The sequence below is a fragment of the Xenopus laevis genome, chromosome 4L (genome assembly GCF_017654675.1).
Source record: "Xenopus laevis strain J_2021 chromosome 4L, Xenopus_laevis_v10.1, whole genome shotgun sequence".
In the NCBI taxonomy this organism is placed as follows: domain Eukaryota; kingdom Metazoa; phylum Chordata; class Amphibia; order Anura; family Pipidae; genus Xenopus; species Xenopus laevis.
Window position 1 is genome coordinate 75,279,139 of NC_054377.1, and position 18,873 is coordinate 75,298,011.

The 18,873-nt window shown below is 36.2% G+C and overlaps 1 pseudogene; it reads left to right on the top strand.

Moving 5' to 3' along the window:
• LOC108713521 overlaps window positions 1-18,873 on the top strand; it is a 69,385-nt pseudogene that overhangs the window by 5,526 nt on the left and 44,986 nt on the right.

Below are 18,873 nucleotides of genomic sequence, written 5' to 3' on the forward strand. Positions count from 1 at the left end.
AGATAGTTCTAAAATTCCATTGAATTCAGAACTAGATTGGTATCAGAGTGCCAATGAAACAGATGCCACTGAAATAATTAGAAATCTTGAACTGATCACTTGACATTTGGGACAGATCTGTTACTGGTTGACAGATTAACTCAGCTTCCTATATATTTTTTTCTCAAAAAAGTATTAAATATAACGACATATCTAATCTACAAATTGCTGGGTTATCTTTCTTTCTATTTTTTCTTTTGTATTATATTGCATACAAACACAAGCAAGATATGAAGAGGCACATTTATCAATGATCAAATTTCGAATTCACTTCCCTAAACTTCAATAAATTTGAAATTCAAACAATCGAAATTTATTAATAAAATCTAATTTTTAAAACTCTGACAGATTCAATCAACCCGAAAACTTGAATTGAATTCGATTAGAATTTAAAAAACTTGGTCATAAAAGCTGCAAACTACTCCAATTTGGTCCCTGGACCTCTCCCATTTACCTAAACGGCAATTTGGCAGGTTTTAGGTGCCGAATAGTCAAATAAAAGGGCCAGAGTATGAAAAATCTTAAAAATCAAATTTGAAAACTCGAATCAAATTTTAATAACCCCCTAGTCGAATTTGACAGTTTTGACCATAAATAGAAAATTTGAATTTTAAATTCGACCCTTGATAAATCAGCCCCGAAGTATCCATATAGGATAAAATCTTATTTAAATAACTGGGTTATCTTTCTTACAAATTTAGAATGCTGCGATAAACAGAAACCAGTAAGGAAAGCCATAAACCAGACAATTCGCTTTGCTTATTCCTGTTTAAAGAGAACTAAACCCTAAAAATAAATACGTTTAAAAATACCATATTTTATATAATGAAATTGTTGCACCAGCCTAAAGTTCTCAATAACAGCAATGATCCAGGACTTGTCGCAGGGGGTCACCATCTTGGAAAGTGTCTGCGACACTCGCATGCTCATTGCGCTCTGAGCAGCTGTTAAGAAGCTAAACTAAGGGTTCATCACAAATTATGAAGCAGAAAATGAGATTGGTATGTAATATAAGCTGATGCTACAGGGCTAATTATTAAATTCTGATGCGAGTTGTACTGGTTTCTGTGCTTATCTTTATTAGTTACTAATCAACCTTATATTGTGACATTTATATTTTATGTGTACTGTATATGTATATGTATATTTTGAGTCTGTCCTTAAGCTCAGTAATTGACAGCAGCACACAGCATATGCAGTGAATCAGAAGAAAACATGAGGGGGAGCTATTGGGTCATCTTCAGAGTTACAGATCTTCACTGCTAAATGGTTGTAATAATGTACAACATTTAGTTACATTTTAGTTCTCCTTTAAGCAATAAAGGATCAAGCCCTCCTTTCTTTTGTCTCTTTGTTTTTGCTTATAGAGTAACAGAGCACACATTAAAGCATATTAGAATGTAGAGTGGATGATGGCAAAATAAGATTAAAAATTAATATTTTAGAGCTGAAAACCTGAAGATGCTTAAGTAAAGTATCTGGTTTAAAAAGCAATGCCTTTTTCTACCCCATTGAAAAAATTGGTGTTCCATACACTAGATACAGTAATTTTTTCTTCATCTATATGTAATATAGCACAGAAAACTAATATGGATTAATAATGTGGAAGAATTAAGGAGATGACCAATGAGAAAAGAGATAAAAATAACTTAAAATTTAAGTTCAAGAATGTATATACCGAGGAAAATTACCCCAGTGTTTTTCATTTTTTTTCTTTTTGAAAAATGTAAATATTGTACCAAACAACAGTTGTTTTAGTAAGCCTTAAATAAATCAGGTATTAGAAGTGATTTCCTGTGTGTTAATAGGATGCTATTGAAAATATTTAAAATAGTAATTTGGCAATTTAGAAGTCTTGTTTTATGCATATCTCATTGTTGCTTGTTGGGTTTCCCCTTATAGTCACATTGTCTTGATGCTGATGATATGGCATGCTATTTACGGAATCCTAAACCAGCAACTGTATTCAGCCATAAAAACATGGAGCTGAATGTCTACGGGGATGATGTTGAAGTTGACTATCGAGGATATGAGGTAATTGTTAAAGGCGTTCTGAGAAAAGTTGCCTTTGGTTTTCATTTATTATTATTTGTGGTTTTTGAGATATATATTTTTTTATTCAGCAAACTCAGTTTGCAATTTCAGCAATCTGGTTGCTACGGTGCAAATTACCATAGCAACCATGCACTGATTTGAATAAAAAACTGTAATATGAATAGGAGAGGGCCTAAATAGAAAGACGACTAATAAAAAGTAGCAATAACAATAAATTTGTAGCCTTTTAGAGCATTTGTTTTTAGATGGGGTCCCCCTTTTAAAACTTGGAAAGAGTCAGAAGGGGCAAATAATTAAAAAACTGTAAAAAATAAATAATGAAGACAATTTGAAAACTTGTTAGAACTGGCCATTGTATAACATATTAAAAGTTAGCTTAATGACAATTCAGTTACCAAAGACCACTTGAGTTAAAAGGCAAAGCTTATTTGACAAGAGCTGTATGGATTCTGAACTCACTAAAGGTCATATTTATTATGCTGTGTAAAACAAAATTGCTGAAAAAAACAGTGTAAAAAGCTGTGTAAACAGTGTATGTAATTGTACACCTTTCAAATGGTGTACAATTCATATTGCTTCCAGCGGTAGTCACTCTTAGAAAAAAAACTCGAAAAATGTTTTTTATACAGCAAAGTCTGACTATGTGTGGTGTACTATCCCGCTGTTTTTTACACAGCATAAAAAATATGACCCTACAAGTTAAGGGGGATCTATGGTCTAAATCTTTCCTAGGCTTTGGGGGAATGATTATAAGGCTATTTGTAATTGCATTATGTTTTTTTTTACGGTTTTGATTCTATAATAGCTGTTACCTTGCCTCTCTTTGTATTCCCCCAGAATCAGCTCAGTTCACTTGTAAAGAAAACCTCATGGCCAGCGGCCATCTCATCTGCCTATCCCACCCACCCACCCACCAATGAAAAAACAGAAGGCGGTCCTCGCTGCAATGCTAGGATGGGCAACATCAGAAAAAGCCGGAAGCATTGCATCGATTGTTACCAAATCAGCACGATCTCCTGCAATCTGAAAATTTCATCTGTAAAAATAACCACCTACTGTTTTTTATTGGTGGGTGGACGGGTTAGGCAGATGAGACGGCCACTGGCTGTGAGGTTTTCTTAAAGGAGAAGGAAAGCTACGGAGGCATTTTATTGCCAATAGATTAGCTGCAATTGAGCAAGCTAGAATGCTATATTTATTCTGTAGAATGTTTTACCATACCTGAGTAAACAGCTCTAGAAACTCTCTGTTTGTTTAGAATAGGAGCTGCAGTATTAATGTGGTGTGACATCACTTCCTGCATGAGTCTCTCCCTGCTCTGGGCTCAGATTACAGTAGAGAAGGGAGGGGTGGGGGGAGAGGAGCAAACTGAGCATGCTCTTGCCCAGGGCAATGAGGTTTAAGCTGAAGGCAGGAAGTCTGATACAGAAGCCCATGAGTACACAATAGAAGGAAAGAAATGTGCTGTTTCTTTTGACAGAGGACTCAGAGCAGCATTACTTTGGGGGTTAACTGGTATATTTAGATGGACCTTCCTGATAAGGCTTATTTAGTTTTAACCTTTCCTTCTCCTTTAACAATTGAACTGAGCTGATTCTGGGGGAATACACAGACAGTACTGTATAGTATGGCCCGCTTGCACACCCTGGCCTTCAGAAAGTAAACACCTGGTACACTATGTTGGAGGGATCAGCACCCTCCCAAACAGACAGGTTCCAAATATACACCGGAACTCACGGCTGATTCAAGCAGGGATAGACCCTTGCGTGTTTATTTTCAAATAAACACGCAAGGGTCTATCCCTGCTTGAATTAACCGTGAGTGCCAGTGTATATTTGGAATACACAGACAGGCAGGGTAACGGCTATTATAGAATCAAAACCGTAAAAAAAAGAAATAATGTATTGCAATTACAAATAGCCTAATAATCATTCCCCAAAGCCAAGGAAAGATTATAGCTTTCAACCATAAATCCCCTTTAATGTAGTGATTTCATGGTCACAGCACAGAAGGACAAGCTAACTACTCCCAGAATGTTACATTGTAGCTCTGAACTCAAGAACATGGTGAAATCTGCCGCTACAGAGCATTTTTTTTTTCTTCACATCAAATATTTGTCCAAGGTTTACAGTTGAAAAAAAAAAAAACAAGAAGCGTCAGTAAATAATACTATTATAAATATATAAGGAATGTGCTTGAAAAAGTTGTGCTTTCACTTTTTCACTTTTTATTGAAAGTGTCTAAAAAAAATCAATCTGTTCCACTATTTGTTGCCATCATTCCCAGGCTATGCAAGGGAGCCAGCGTTACATGATACATTGCATGTAGACTAGGAACCAATTAGTAGCTATGTGAACCTGATAGGGACTGCAGGGCTGTTATTGGCTATGCACTTTCTTGCGTGCCTCTGGCAGATACCATTAGAACAGGCCTACCTCTGATTTGAAACGGACAGGTGCCAAAGAGGTTCTATGGGGAGTTCCAATATAGGGGCCATTTTTAGGTTAATGATCATTTTTAGCCCAGCATGAAACCTGCATCATTTAGTATTTATTATTGCCTAGGGGAGGGTTTCACTTATGTCTCATTCAAAATGTGGGTGCTCCAAACTTTCACAGTCCAATGTTTGCACAGAATTCATCCAAGCACCCAAACAAATAAAATGTAAAACTTTACTACATAGTGCAGGAACTGCATTATTGGCCATATTGTACTGAACATTTCTCTGCATACCAACCAAAAAGAACTAAGTGTCGTCATGATAAATTAGTCATTCAGCAAATACTTTACATTTTTTACTGACTCATGCAACTATGTACATTTTTAACAATTGAACTCTCGATTGTGTGTAGTATACCTAATCCTTCTAGCATGATTGCTGGGTCCACAGATCATATTGAATGTACTTCCTTTTTTGTGTTAGTACACTTCAGTATAGCTAAAAAGAAACCTTGCCAGTGCAAGTCATTCAGAAAACATCACAATGCAGCTCACTATTGATTCTTATGCTGAAAATGTCTGTAGATAATCCTATTTATATTTAAATGGCCCTCTGGCTTACTTAAATTGAAAAAGCTGATCTTGTGGGTATGAATTATTTTCGTCCACCACATCAATGTATTTAGCTGCACTCATAAGCCTACAGTATCCCTGTTAATAGTCTCTTTTCTTTATTTTTCCCATCCTGTAAGTGCCTTTCTCCTTTCTTAATTAGTTGTTTTTTCTTGCTTGGTTTAGCAGCAGTGACAAACCTACACTTTTATAGTTAGAAAACTCTTGCTGTATTTATGTAAATAAATCTACTGGACAGAATAGAAACTATTGAAAAAAAAAAAAAGTTTCCACATTAGTCTACTGATTAAAAAAACAGTAGTACATTTCTGTATTTACAGATTTGTAAACTGTCTGCAAGAAATAATTTTCTAACTAAACTAGTTTTCTGTTTTTTTGTTGTCATCTCACTGTGACTGCAAAAGTACCAGTTTGTTCCTGTTTATGCATAATTATATTAAATTTATATAAAGCTTCACTAAACTCATCAGATAGAAACATAACCCAGGTTGTCAGCATGTAGGAGGTTCTCTCTTCTTGAGACCCTATAAGGGTTTGCTGATTTTATTGCCAGATAGAAGGTACAACCGTAAACAACAGTAACTCTTTGTTAGGGCTGGACTCCACAAGCGTTTTTGGTCGGATGGACGCCCGTCGACGAAACGCACGTGACAAGTCGCATGGAGTCGCACACATGAAGATATAATTGGACTGAATGAAAAGTCAGAGTTAACCACTACATGGTCTGACTGTCGGTTGAAGACGCTGCTTTCTGCGTCCACATCCGACAGTCGTGATGCGTCGGATGTAATGTAGTTGTTATCACTGACTTTTTTATTCAGTCCAATTATATATTCACGCGTGCGACTCCATCCAACTTCCCAAGCTAGGTTAGTGACCCTGTTAAAGAGGGGTGGGGGTGAGACCATATGTAAGGTAAGTTGATGGACTCAAAACTGTTGATTAAAAAAAACTGGTGCCGATCCATAGGGTACATATAAAATGTTCCAGAAATAACTGCTAACTACGCATATAGGAAATATATTTTACTTGGGTCTATTAGAAAAGCAAAAAGGTGCCATATTTTAGCACTGCTCAGACAATCTACTTTGCGCTGTTCATTTCTGATTGGAAGATTAACAGCACAGACAGCTGACAGTCATGCTTTCAGCAGTGGTATTATTGGTGCTTGATCATTTTGAAGTTTTACAGAATTCTTATTTTCCAGTTCTGATGGCATTTAACAAGCTGTGCAACTGCTCAGAAACCAGCAAAGTCTGCAGCAGATTAAACATACAGTGTATGTCTATTTATTATGGGATGATACTGTTCTCACTGGTATGCACTGCTAACTGATACCCAGAAACCATTTTTATTGCTGGTATGGGATCTATTCTGCAGAAATCCGTTATTCAGAAAGCACCAAATTACGGAAAGGCCATCTCCCATAGACTTCATTTTAATAAAATAATTTAAAATTTAAAATGATTTCCTTTTTCTGAATCCAGATACAGAACAATGCTATTGGGTTTCCTATTGGGTGTTTAAATGATTCTTTAATAGACTTATGGGGTTATTTATTAGAGGTCAAAAATATTACAATTCTTTTGGGGTTCTAAAAAAACCTCACTTTTTCCAAGATTTATTATGCCCTGAAGTTGAACATAGCTTGAATCTGAAAATACTCCAGCTAAAAACTGTCAAGGTCACATAGAAGTCCGTGGAACCATTTGAAGATGTTTGTACCCTTCATGATGTTTGGGTTTTTTTTCCCTCGAAAAACTGAAATTCGAGCAATCCGAGTTTTTTTTTCACCAACAACTTGATAAATTTTACTATTTGGGTTTTCCCCCAGAATGCACTCATTCGAGTTTTTTAATAAATAAGAAAACATTTGAGTTGTGAGTTTAGTCGAGGTATAAAAAAACCTTGCAAACTCCACCTTTGATAAATAACCAGCTAAATTATTGAGTTCCAAATTACAGAAAGATCTCTTATCCAGAAAACCCCAAATCAGGAGCATTCTGGATAACAGGTGAAATACCTGTATATACTTTTTTCATTGAACAACACTTTCATCTTTTGCAAGCGTAGTGAAAAATCATTGTTACTGATTGAATGCCAGTATATAGAGATTGGCCTTGGAATGCGATGCTTTAATGTATGTTTTTCCTTTATCAGTTTGTTTTTTGTCAAGTCAATATTAACAGAATGTAAAACCATATATGATCTGTTTGTCACCCTATTATTACCTCTTTGCCAAGGGTGTATTATATTGCTGCATTTTCTCCCTTCAGCACTGCAGCAGAATTATCAATTCTGTGACAGTGTGACCCATGCTGCCATTTATGCTGATATTCGTTGTATTACTACTTATTCCTGTTATTCAGAGCCAGAAAAAACATGTTTATGCCATCCTTAAAATCGTTTTTCATAGATAAGTCTGCTGTGAGTAACACTCAGCAGGAGATGCAAAAGCTCTTTTTTTCTTTATAAGGCCAAAGCTGTCATGAAACATTGCTATTTCTATAATGAATGCACATTTTGTCATTTTTTAATGGCATACCTTCTTTTAAAGCCATTAACTAATGCCCTAAAAACATCACTCATCACCTTGTCTTTTTTATATTTAGAATTTTATGTTATTGCTCGAGACGTAACTGCTTTTATATATATATATATATATATATATATATATATATATATATATATATATATATATATATATATATATTGTAAAGATTATACGAATGATTATAAAAATAATATTATGTATACCAAGTAGTGATGGGCGAATTTATTCGCCAGGCGCGAATTCGCACATTTCGCTGCCAGCGAATAAATTCGCGAAACGCCCGCGAAAATTCGCACAAAAATTCGCCAGCGTCAAAAAAAATTTTTCCGAAAAAACGGACGCCGGCGCAAAAAAACGGGCGCCGGCATCAAAAACGAGATGCCGATGCCGTTTCGCGAATTTTTCGCCGTTTCGCGTGAAATTCGCTAATTTTTCGGCAAAGCGAAACAGCGCAAATTCGCCCATCACTACTACCAAGCAATAACAGTGCTTAATCCTCGGTTAAAGAAAAAAAAAAAACCCAATAAACTGCTAATATTTAACAATCTCTCTGGAAAGGAGTGGCCTAAACTCTTAATCCTCCTATGCAATTTATTTTCCATTTTGCATTGGGGATTAAAGATTTGTAGTGGTGTTAGAGTTAAGTGTTGCTGCTGAGCTCTAACAACTCGCTAAACAGAATGGTGTCCAACTAATCTTTAGTTTAACTCATACTGACACACTAATGTGCTTTGATAAATGTGTCCATTCATTAATACTTTTCCTGGCTGTCTTGAGGGAAAGTAATAAATATTATATTATATTATATAACATTTCTCCAATCTTAACCTAAATTTTACCCCATTGGAGTCCAATTGCTAACATCCATCATCCCTTTTATGCCCTGCTGCACCATTTCAGCTTCCTTACATTTCTGCTTCTCATCACTGTGTCCTTTCAATAATTCTTGTGTGTGAATATTAGCTGGGTTCTTAGAATTCGTTTTAGATCTGAGAAGAGTAGTTGTCCCGAGACCACGTTCTACATAGTAACATAGTAAGTTAGGGTGTTAAAAGACACACATCCATCAAGTTCAACCTTTTGACTTTATTTTAACCCGCCTAACTGCTAGTTGATCCAGAGGAAGGCAACAAAAACCCATTTGAAGCCTCTCCAATTCGCCTCAGAGGGGAAAAATCCCTGTCTCAAAGATGGCAATTGGACTAGTCCCTGGATCAACTTGTACTATGAGCTATCTTCTATAGCCCTGTATTCCCTCACTTGCTAAAAAGCCATCCAAATCCTTCTTAAAGATATCTAATGTATCCGCCAGCATGACTGATTCAGGGAGAGAAATCCACATCTTCACAGCTCTCGCTGTAAAAATATCCCTTCTGAATATTTAGCCGGAACGATGTGTGCCCTCTTGTCAACTGAAAGACCTACTGGTAAAAAAAAAGATTAGAAAGGTTATGGTGTGATCCTCAAAAAGAAAGATCCAATTTTCTTCCTTGTAAATGTACAAATAAAATAGGAGGAAATCCATGATGTAAACAGAGACTATAACAATAACATCCTCCAGCATCTTAAGACGGATATGAGGTGCTGAGAATATTAGTTTGATAGTTACTGGAGTACAGTAGATTGAAGACACTTGATTTTCATTTTGTCAGTAAGCTGGGGTCTTCTCATCTTCCTGCTCTACCATGGGGGCCCTTTTCCTCTGACTCCACCTTTTCTGGTGTTTTTGTTTTGTATTTTTGGAACATATTAAAGTAATATTTCATTTACAGGTACAATGAATTGTTGTTTATCATTGACACCTGTCAAGACGCCTCCATGTATAAGCAATTTTATTCTCCAAATATTATGGCTCTTGCAAGTAGCCAGGTTGGAGAGGACTCGCTGTCTGTAAGTATCTCTTCTGAAATGCTTTAATAAACTTAATGCCTAAAATGGAAATTAAATTGAATACAAAAGTGATTAATTAATCCCGTGTCGGGACTTATCACCAAACATTGTTGATATGTTTTTGTATGCTTGGGAATATGCATATAATATAATTTACAGTTTCTATAAATTGGGAGTTGTCCTAGGCAAAATTGAAGCCATTTCTTTAATTCACAAATTCAAGTTATATTTTTGTATATATTTTTGTAATCAATCGAATTTTTATATTAACATTTTTAAATAAATAAGCCAACATTTGAGTTTATTTGAAGTAGGAAAAACCTCCAAAACCTCAAAAATTCAATTTTTGATAAATACGACAATTAAGGTTTAACCCCACTTTAGCAATTTAAGTACATGCTGTCTATCCAGTTATTAATTATATTCTGGATATTTGCATCAGTGAGATGGAGCATTTTTACAGGAGGTGTGTGCCTGTAAATACATTTGAGTTGTAGCTCGAACAGCCGGAGGAGCAATGTACCTTCCATTTAGGCTCTATATTTTTATAGGACTAGTTTACGCTTCTATCAGTCAAGTAGTATCATTATTAATGGCATGCTTCAGGTTTTAACTTAAGACAGATAGCGAGCTTTTTGATAACTCAGTGTATTACTGAATAAAGCATATTCTAGAAAGGTAAAGTCTACAACCCTGGCACTCTTGTACATCTGTCTCTGTAGATCCTATGGTTAACTCTAAGGGCAAAGAACCATATACAGCAAATTATTATTAACTGCACTCACCAGGTACTAAACAGACTGTCCATCGGGAATGTTTATTATATACCGCAGTATATTTACGGCCAACTGCATTGTTGTCTTTCCCATTTGACCATATGATTCAGCAGTTATAATAATTGTAGGTGCCATTTCTACAGTGATTTGCTGCAACTAGTCACTAGGTTATTTTCATGCAACTTTTATTGAATTGCCCCCTGGCCATTTTGCATGAAAAAAAAAAGTTCATGAGAACTTGAATGCCAGAACGCAATGAACCTTCTCAGAGACCATGCTCTCATCTATGAGGACATGAGTGGGTAGTATTGGTTCAAACAACATGACCTTTGATATCTCTGGGCTTATTTTCATTTCCGTTGCCAAATGCAACAAAACTTTTCAGAGATGGCCATCTCAGTTGAAAGATGTTTGTGCAAAGAAATTCTATAGTGGCAAAAATGGTAAACTAAATGCTACATATTACTCTTGCACAATATAAAGATAAAACTCTTACTTTATTACAAAAAGATAGACTGACCCCAGAAAAATTAAGATGATTATCTTGGGTCAGTCTATTACATGTTGTAAAAGATTTTTTCATTTACATTTTTATATTTATTTATGAAGAGTAATATTTATTTACTCTTTGTAACCATTCTATGTGACCATTCAAATTGCAGCATTACATATGATACAATTAAATGCAACAAAAGGCACTTAGCAGTTTTCAGTTATGCCGAGCTTCAGTAGGCCATCTGTTTACTCCAATCTCGCTCGCCTGACAATCAGATTATGCCATGACATACTGTCAGAAAACTATTGAGCTGCACTACATGCCAAAGGAGAAAATTTTCACTTCACAGGGTCTTCAAGGGTGCTGAGCTTCAATCTACAATTATTTTTTCAAGGAGATGTTGAACTTATTTATACTGTTGATTTGTCCCGAGCATTCTGGATAACAGATCCCATACCCTATATAAGCAGGGTTTTTCAAGGATGCTGAACTTAGGGATACAGTTGATTTGTTTGCAAACCTGATTGTTTTGATAGACTCTGCAGGGTACCAACTCACCTACCTATCTCACCAATCACATGACTACATTTAATATTTTGCAATGCAGAGTGCTTTAAAAAAAAAAAAAAAAGTTATTCTATTTCCCTGGCAACACAGAGTACGTCAGCACTATTCTAGGAATTTTAATGTGTGCATTCAGTTTTTTCTTAAGAAAGGCAAAGCTGTTAGCAACAGTAATACAGTTATCAATAATTCCCCTTTTTAATATGGCACTGCTCAAAAGGGCTCTAATCAGAACTTGGCCTATTAATAGCATTTGGAAATTGCAGCTCATCACTTCTGGCTTGGTGAGAGACTTAATTACTCTGCTTCCTGTTAAAAGTGGCATAAACAAAATGTATTTATTTTTGGGACTAGAATAGGTAAGTTCTATCCATAGCTTGTGTAAAATGTTACACGTGTTCTCTTTTGAGACTGTATGAACAACTTTGCTTCGCATACAACTTTTTAGAAACCACCTACAACTTGGGCAAAGTATGGTGACTTGTATCAAGCAAATAGTGAGTTATGGATCATACTCGCTTGAAATTGCCCCCCTTGCTTTGTATACAATTGTATTTTGATTTAGCGGTATGATACATTTAAGTACCCTAAGACACATCGCAGCACAAATTTATCTATGGAATCCAACTGAACTCACATTTCTTAAAAACAATTGTTTACTTTCTAAAATGCTAGCATTTGGTTTCAGATCTATACAAAAATTCAGCCTTATGGAAGGAAGGGTTATTTTCCTTGTATTGGTCCCTTAAAGAGAAAATATACCCCCTTTTTGACACAAGCACATTAAACTGGGCTTATGTAAAAAAGTGCATACATAGTGTATAACATGTCAGGAGAGAGAGAGAGAGAGAGTGTGTGTGTGTGTGTGTGTATAATTTTTTTTTCTTTACACAAACATACCTTACTGATTACACTTCTTGAAAAAACTTAGGTAAGCAATTCCCTAGATTCACCCTTCCCCCCTTCACCTTGATAAAAGGAATGCACTCTGGGAATGGAAGTTCTTTCTGTTTTTCTGAGATGCATCCCACTCTGCCTCTTCAATGTTCCCATCTGATCTGAAGCTTTACAACCATTCTGCCTACCTCCTTCACCCCCTCTCCTCCTCTTCCCCATCTTGGTAAAACTACAGCTCCAACTCTGTCCTGCCTTCTCTTGTCTCACTTGCTATAATAAGACTGAAGGGACAGGCAGAATATGAGTGATTGAAAAAATGGGTGTCTTCAGAAGGAGGGATAAGAAGCAGAGAAACAGAATGTTTCAAGTAATATTGGTTGTATTGTCTTGGGAAAACATGTTATTTTTTTTTTTTACAAAATGCACCAGTTAATAGCACTCCAGCAGAATCTGCATTGCAATCCATTTTTAAAAAAAAGCAAACAGATTTTTTTATATTTAATTTTGAATCACATATCTAGTGGTAGATATGAGAACAGCACTCAATAGTAAAAATCTAAGTCCAGCTAACCCAAATTGTGACTCCTTCAGCTATATTGAATAGAAGAAAAAATAGCTTATCTGAATGCAGTTCCATTGTGAAGTGCTGGCTCTTTCTGAAAGCTCATGACCAGGCACAACAACCTGAGATGGCTTCCTACATACCAATATTACAAATAAAAAAATAAATTTATTGGTTCAAGAATAACATTTTAAAAGGTAGAATGCATTACTTGCAATATCAACAGTGGCATATAGAAATAACAACTATTTATACAATAAAAATCATGCTAGAATCCCCTTAAAACAACACAGGGACAGGGACTGCATAAACGGGTTGCACTTGGTATGTCTGTATTCAATACATTCTATGCCATTACTGTTGTGCACATGTGTTATGTAGCTTTTTGTTTACTGCGTGATATAACTGTGATCTCTTTTGCATGAATATATTAACATTTGCATATAAATGCAATCACAATTTGGACTGCTTAGTCCCTGTTATTCCTGGTCTTATTCTCATATTGTTACACTGGTTCTTAACATTACTGTGTTATAATGATGTGCGGAGCGGGCAGGTTCAGGCCAACACTCGCACAAAATCTTCAGGCCGCAGTTGCGTTTGTACTGAGCTCCTCCGCCATTGCTGGCATGGGTATATAAGGAAGCATGCAACTGCGGGCTGGGTCAAGTGGGGGTGTTGAGAATTTCTCGACCCACACATCACTAGTGTGTTAGCTTTTATTTATGATACCCTAATCCAGCTCCTGCTTTTGAAATTAATGATTTGAAGTGTATTAGATGAATCACTATAATATGTCTAATGTTTTTTCCCATTACCTCAATATTGCAATATTTATTACTAAGTCACTTTATCAACTGTATTATAAATACATCAGAACATGAACCATATTTTCACATTGGCCTTTTACATTTAAACCCTTTGGGGTATAAGTGATCCACATTTTTGCTAATAAGGCTTGATGCAATAGAATTTAACGTAATTGTTTGGTAGTCAAACTTAAATAAAGACAAATTAAATATTGTACTAACTCGTATAATATTTCACCAAGACAGTTAAAAAAATGCAAAAAGCTCCAGCTAACTATTCCTAGGATTATCCTGAATGGTCTCAATCATAAAATGCGTCTGAAGAAGTCAGGGATCAGAAATGTATTTCTGTTTTTCAGTTGTTGAGGAGCATATTAGAATTTCTGATTTTTCTACAGCAGAGGTTAAGTTTTCTGAAATGTACTATTACTCATGGGTTTAATATTCTTCATCCCCATTGACATTTGTTAAATTGACCTTAAGTGAAAGAGACCAGGGGGACATACAGTAGGGTTGTGGTAGTAGCCAGTGGTCAGAGAGACTCCATGACCAAGGGTCACCAAAATGGGACAACAAGCCCAGAGACAAGGAAAAACATATATGAAATATAGGAAGGATAAGTTGACAGGGATTTACAAACATACTGGGGAGTTGGCAGCCAGCAAAGGATCTCATAAAACCAAACCTGGGTAATGGAGTTAATTTTGTAAGGATATTAGATGGTTTTTTAAACTAAAAATAATAATGGCGGTTCTGTCTTTAGTTCCAGGTATGTCCAAAGAGCCTTTGTGTTTCTACCCCTGGCCATCGAACTGACCTCTTTCAGAGGGATCCAAGTACTGTTCTCATCACAGATTTTTTTGGAAGTGTGAGAAAAGTAGAATTAACCAAAGAAACTGTTACCTGTAGCTTGAAAACCCACATACCACAGACAGAGAAAAGGTAACTATCAATAATGTTGTTTGACAGTGAATTTTGTTAGTATTATTTTTTAGTTATCTATGATATAAACTGGATATGAATTGCATTCTTCCCATTTTACTTTGACAAGCAGAGTTAGGCTGTAACACAAAGCCTATAACGTAATTCATTTGACCTGTTTAATTTAAACTCCATCCTAGTATACACACATTGGTTTTATTTAAAATGGCAGAATGGTCTAAATCCAGTAAATTAAGTCCTTTGATTATATTAAATCTCTAACTATTTTGTACTTTTTGTTGAAGCAGTAACAAATAAAGAAAACTTTTTTGCATATCCACAGTTTGGGTCTATCCACTTCCAGAGTATATTTAACAGTAACTGGAGGAAATATATGCATTTCTAAATCCCCTTTTTTTTAAATAAAAATACATACAAAAATATATTTATTTGTTGCTGTGCTCCCTCTTCTGTTGCAAACTGGCAGTGCTAAATTTTACTTTCAGTAAAACATAGTTCTTTTTTTTACTGTAAGACTGATTTTATTTTACACCTGCTTTACTTAATTTTTTATCACATAATATTTTTATGCTGCTGAAGTAGTTTTTCTTTACCAAAACTAATGATTTTTCCAAAATGCATCTGTAAATCATGAAAGACTGCAAGGTTCAGTAGATAAACAGGATGGTCTATCAACTCAAGTGTGACTAGTGTTTTGATTTTAATTCCAAATAGAATGATGTCCTCCCACTTTCTTACACAAACCATAATTAATTGTCTGGAATTGTTGGAATTGTTGGAATTGCTGAGAGAATGTGTCTAATTAAAAGTTGTGTAATATGTCAGTGATATAAATAATAATTCTGCATCCAATCTAACATACACACACCTTCACTATTATATATAATTATAAACATTATTTGATTATATTGCACTGGCATATTTCACATCAGAGATTGTACATGGTTCATATTTACACACACACTATGGTAAATCAGGAAACCAAGCTGTATGTTTTTGGGTGTGAGAAGAAACCGATTACCGATGTACCCAGAGGAAACCCACATGGGGAAAACAAACAATGTACATGAGTACCTTTGCTGGCATCAAACCTAGGACTCCAGCATTCCAAGACTTAAAGGAAAACTATACCCCCCAAACAATGTAGGTCTCTATAAAAAGAAATTGCATAAAACAGCTCATATGTAAAACCCTGCTTCATGTAAATAAACCATTTTCATAATAATATACTTTTCTAGTAGTATGTGCCATTGGGTAAGTTAGAGTTGTAGTATTTCTGGTCAGGTGATCTCTGAGACAGCACAGAGACCATCACAAAATGGTGGCTCAAGGCAAGAGATGTAAAAGGGCAATATTTACTTAAATATATATTCCAGTTTGGTAAGATTCTTTAATATGCCACTCAATATGATATAAACTATCTGTTGCTTAAGTGTTCATTTTGGGGGTATAGTTTTCCTTTAAGTGCTAACCACTCCACCATGATTTTTTAAAAATGTATTGCTTCCAGTGCTTTACTACAACATTTTTTTTTTGCAAAATAATGTAATGGATGTGGCACCTTTTAAATTAACACCTCTGTTTGCACCATAATTTTACACCCTACCACACTCACAAAATGTTGCCAGATTCTTTTTATAAATATAACATGAAGTTCTTTTAGGGAGACAAAAATATATTGTCGGGCAAAGCTGCAGACATTAAACTGGTATACTACTAAATTCAGATATAAGAGCAAGGTAGGGATGAGAGTTAGTACCTTGCAGTATGTGCACATGGAATCTGTAGTCACAGTTTCTATATAGCCCTAATAGAGTTCAGTATTTTAAACTTTTCTCATTTGCTTTAGGATGTCATTGGAATATAGAGATTAATAAAACAAAACAACTTTGTTTTGTGAAGTTTATCTCTTTAAAAGAGCACTGGACCTATATCCAGTCCATTTGTTTCAGGAGTGAAGCTAGACAAGCAATTGTCTTTTGAGATCTTCCACGGATCAGCAATGAAATCAAATGCAGCAGCAGATCTCGGCACCAGAGGGTGCCCAAGTTCAAGAAATATAGCTACAGACACGATTTTTCTCAGTGATGGTAATGTACAGTTATTTGTTAGCAATTCTAGATAAAACAGAAAAAGTATGAATATTGAATTATGCAGATCCTGTTGAAGGCATATTCAGCTTCTGCCCTTTTTAATTGCTATTTGAATAGTTTATGCTGTTGCTTAACAATAGGTGCATTATGATCAAAACAAATGTGCAACTATACTAATATTCAAACTGCAGAGTCCTAGAGGATTCCAGTTCATCAAAAGTAGTGGACCCTCATTCTGTTTAGCGGGGGAACAAAGTGGCAGCCTTGAGCCTAACACCCTTTGAATAGGTAATGGCTAATGTGAATATAAGTGGGGATTCATGATTCAGATGAATTCTTCTTTTTTTTTTTTTATTTAAAGATTTTTATTATCCGTAAAACTTGAACAAGCATAGTATAAGCACACGTATGAACATGTAAGTTATAAAACAGTTGACATTATCACAGATTGGCAAGCAGAAGTGGAAGACTTGCAACACATGTAGCTCTATACAGCAAATAAACCTTCACAGTTATCTTATAAACTAGTCACTGTCGTTTTTATCTGTATCTCCTTCAAATCAACCTGTGTTACATGGGCGGGATTGCCTAATCCGGTATCGGTGCTTTCCCAAATTTCTTAAAGGGAAAAGAAGCAAGAAAAGAAAGAAAGAAGAACAAAGGTAAACGGGGGGGGGGGGGGGGGGGTCAGAGGGTGAGTGCAAAGGAGCCAGTTCCGTGAGTCAGTTCGCGTCTGTTTGAGCTGTCTCATATTCCGCCCAAGGGAGCCACATCAGACCATTTTGATATTCTTTGCCCTGCAAGTATGCCCTAATCGTCTCCATATTTCTAATCCATTTCACTTTAGCAATTAAAGCCTGCTGGGTTGGGAGAGAGACGCCCTTCCATTTGGAAGCCCTTAACGTTTTTGCAGCCGTTAGAATATGTGTCGCCAATTTTTTAGATTCAGAGGATTTCAATGAGTCAATAGGCAAGCCCAGTAGGAACGACACGGGCTCGGGCTCAATGCGTTGGTTGAAAACAGTTGACAGGGTATGGGCTACCATTTTCCAAAATGCTTTGACTGTCTCGCAGGTCCACCACATGTGATAAAACGTACCCTGTTCTCCACATCCTGCAAAGCATAGCGGGGAGAGAGTGTTTTTTGAGAGACGGGCCAGCTTCGATGGGGTAATGTACCATCTAAATATCAGTTTATAGGCTTTCTCCAATATAACAGTACATACTGATGTCTTACTGGCCTTCTCCCAGATAGTTTGCCATTCTACGTCTTCAATGGACAGCATCACATCTTCTTCCCATCTGGCCATATACGGTTGCGCTAAAGTGGTATTGTCCCCAGACAGCTTATTGTATAAACTTGAGATCAGGTGGGTAGTACGGTCCGAGGAGTGGCACAAGAGTTCAAACTGAGTGGGGGTTGGTGGTGATACACTTCCCTGTAGAAAGGTTTGAGATATAAAGTGGCGTATTTGTAGGTAGCGGAAAAATTGACCATTTGGTATCTGGAGGTTGTCTTTGAGGTCTTGGAAGGCTCGTATCTCTCGCCCTTTGACTAGAGTAGTACACAAATAAGCTTTATTGTCAAGCCAGGGAAGGAAGTCCCGTATTACTGTCCCCGGTGGAAATTTTTTGTTACCCAGGAAAGTGCAACATATGGAGTTGTAAGGCGATAGGCGCAATTTTCCCCTGTATTTGTCCCAGATCTGTATTGAGTGCATCGATGTAGGGGGAAGACGAGCAGGTAGATCTCTGTCTTTTTCCGGGATCCAGACGATCTGAGCCATTGTAAGTGGAGTCAGGCTCACATTTTCGATATCCAGCCACAGCATGGTCGGAGTTCTGTGCATAGCCACCAATTCTGATAGTCTCGCTGCTATATAATACCTAAATATGTGGGGCACCCCTATACCCCCAATGTTCTTCGGTTTTGTCATGATATCCAGTTTAATTCTGGGACATTTATTTTTCCAAATGAACTGCGTGATGGCTTTTTGCAGAGAGTTGGCTGTCTTCTCTGGAAAATTAATTGGAAGAACTCTGAAGAGGTACAGAATCTTAGGGCAGATGAATTCTTCTATTACTGAGAAGAATTCATTAATTCTGTATTTTTGTAGCAAGCAG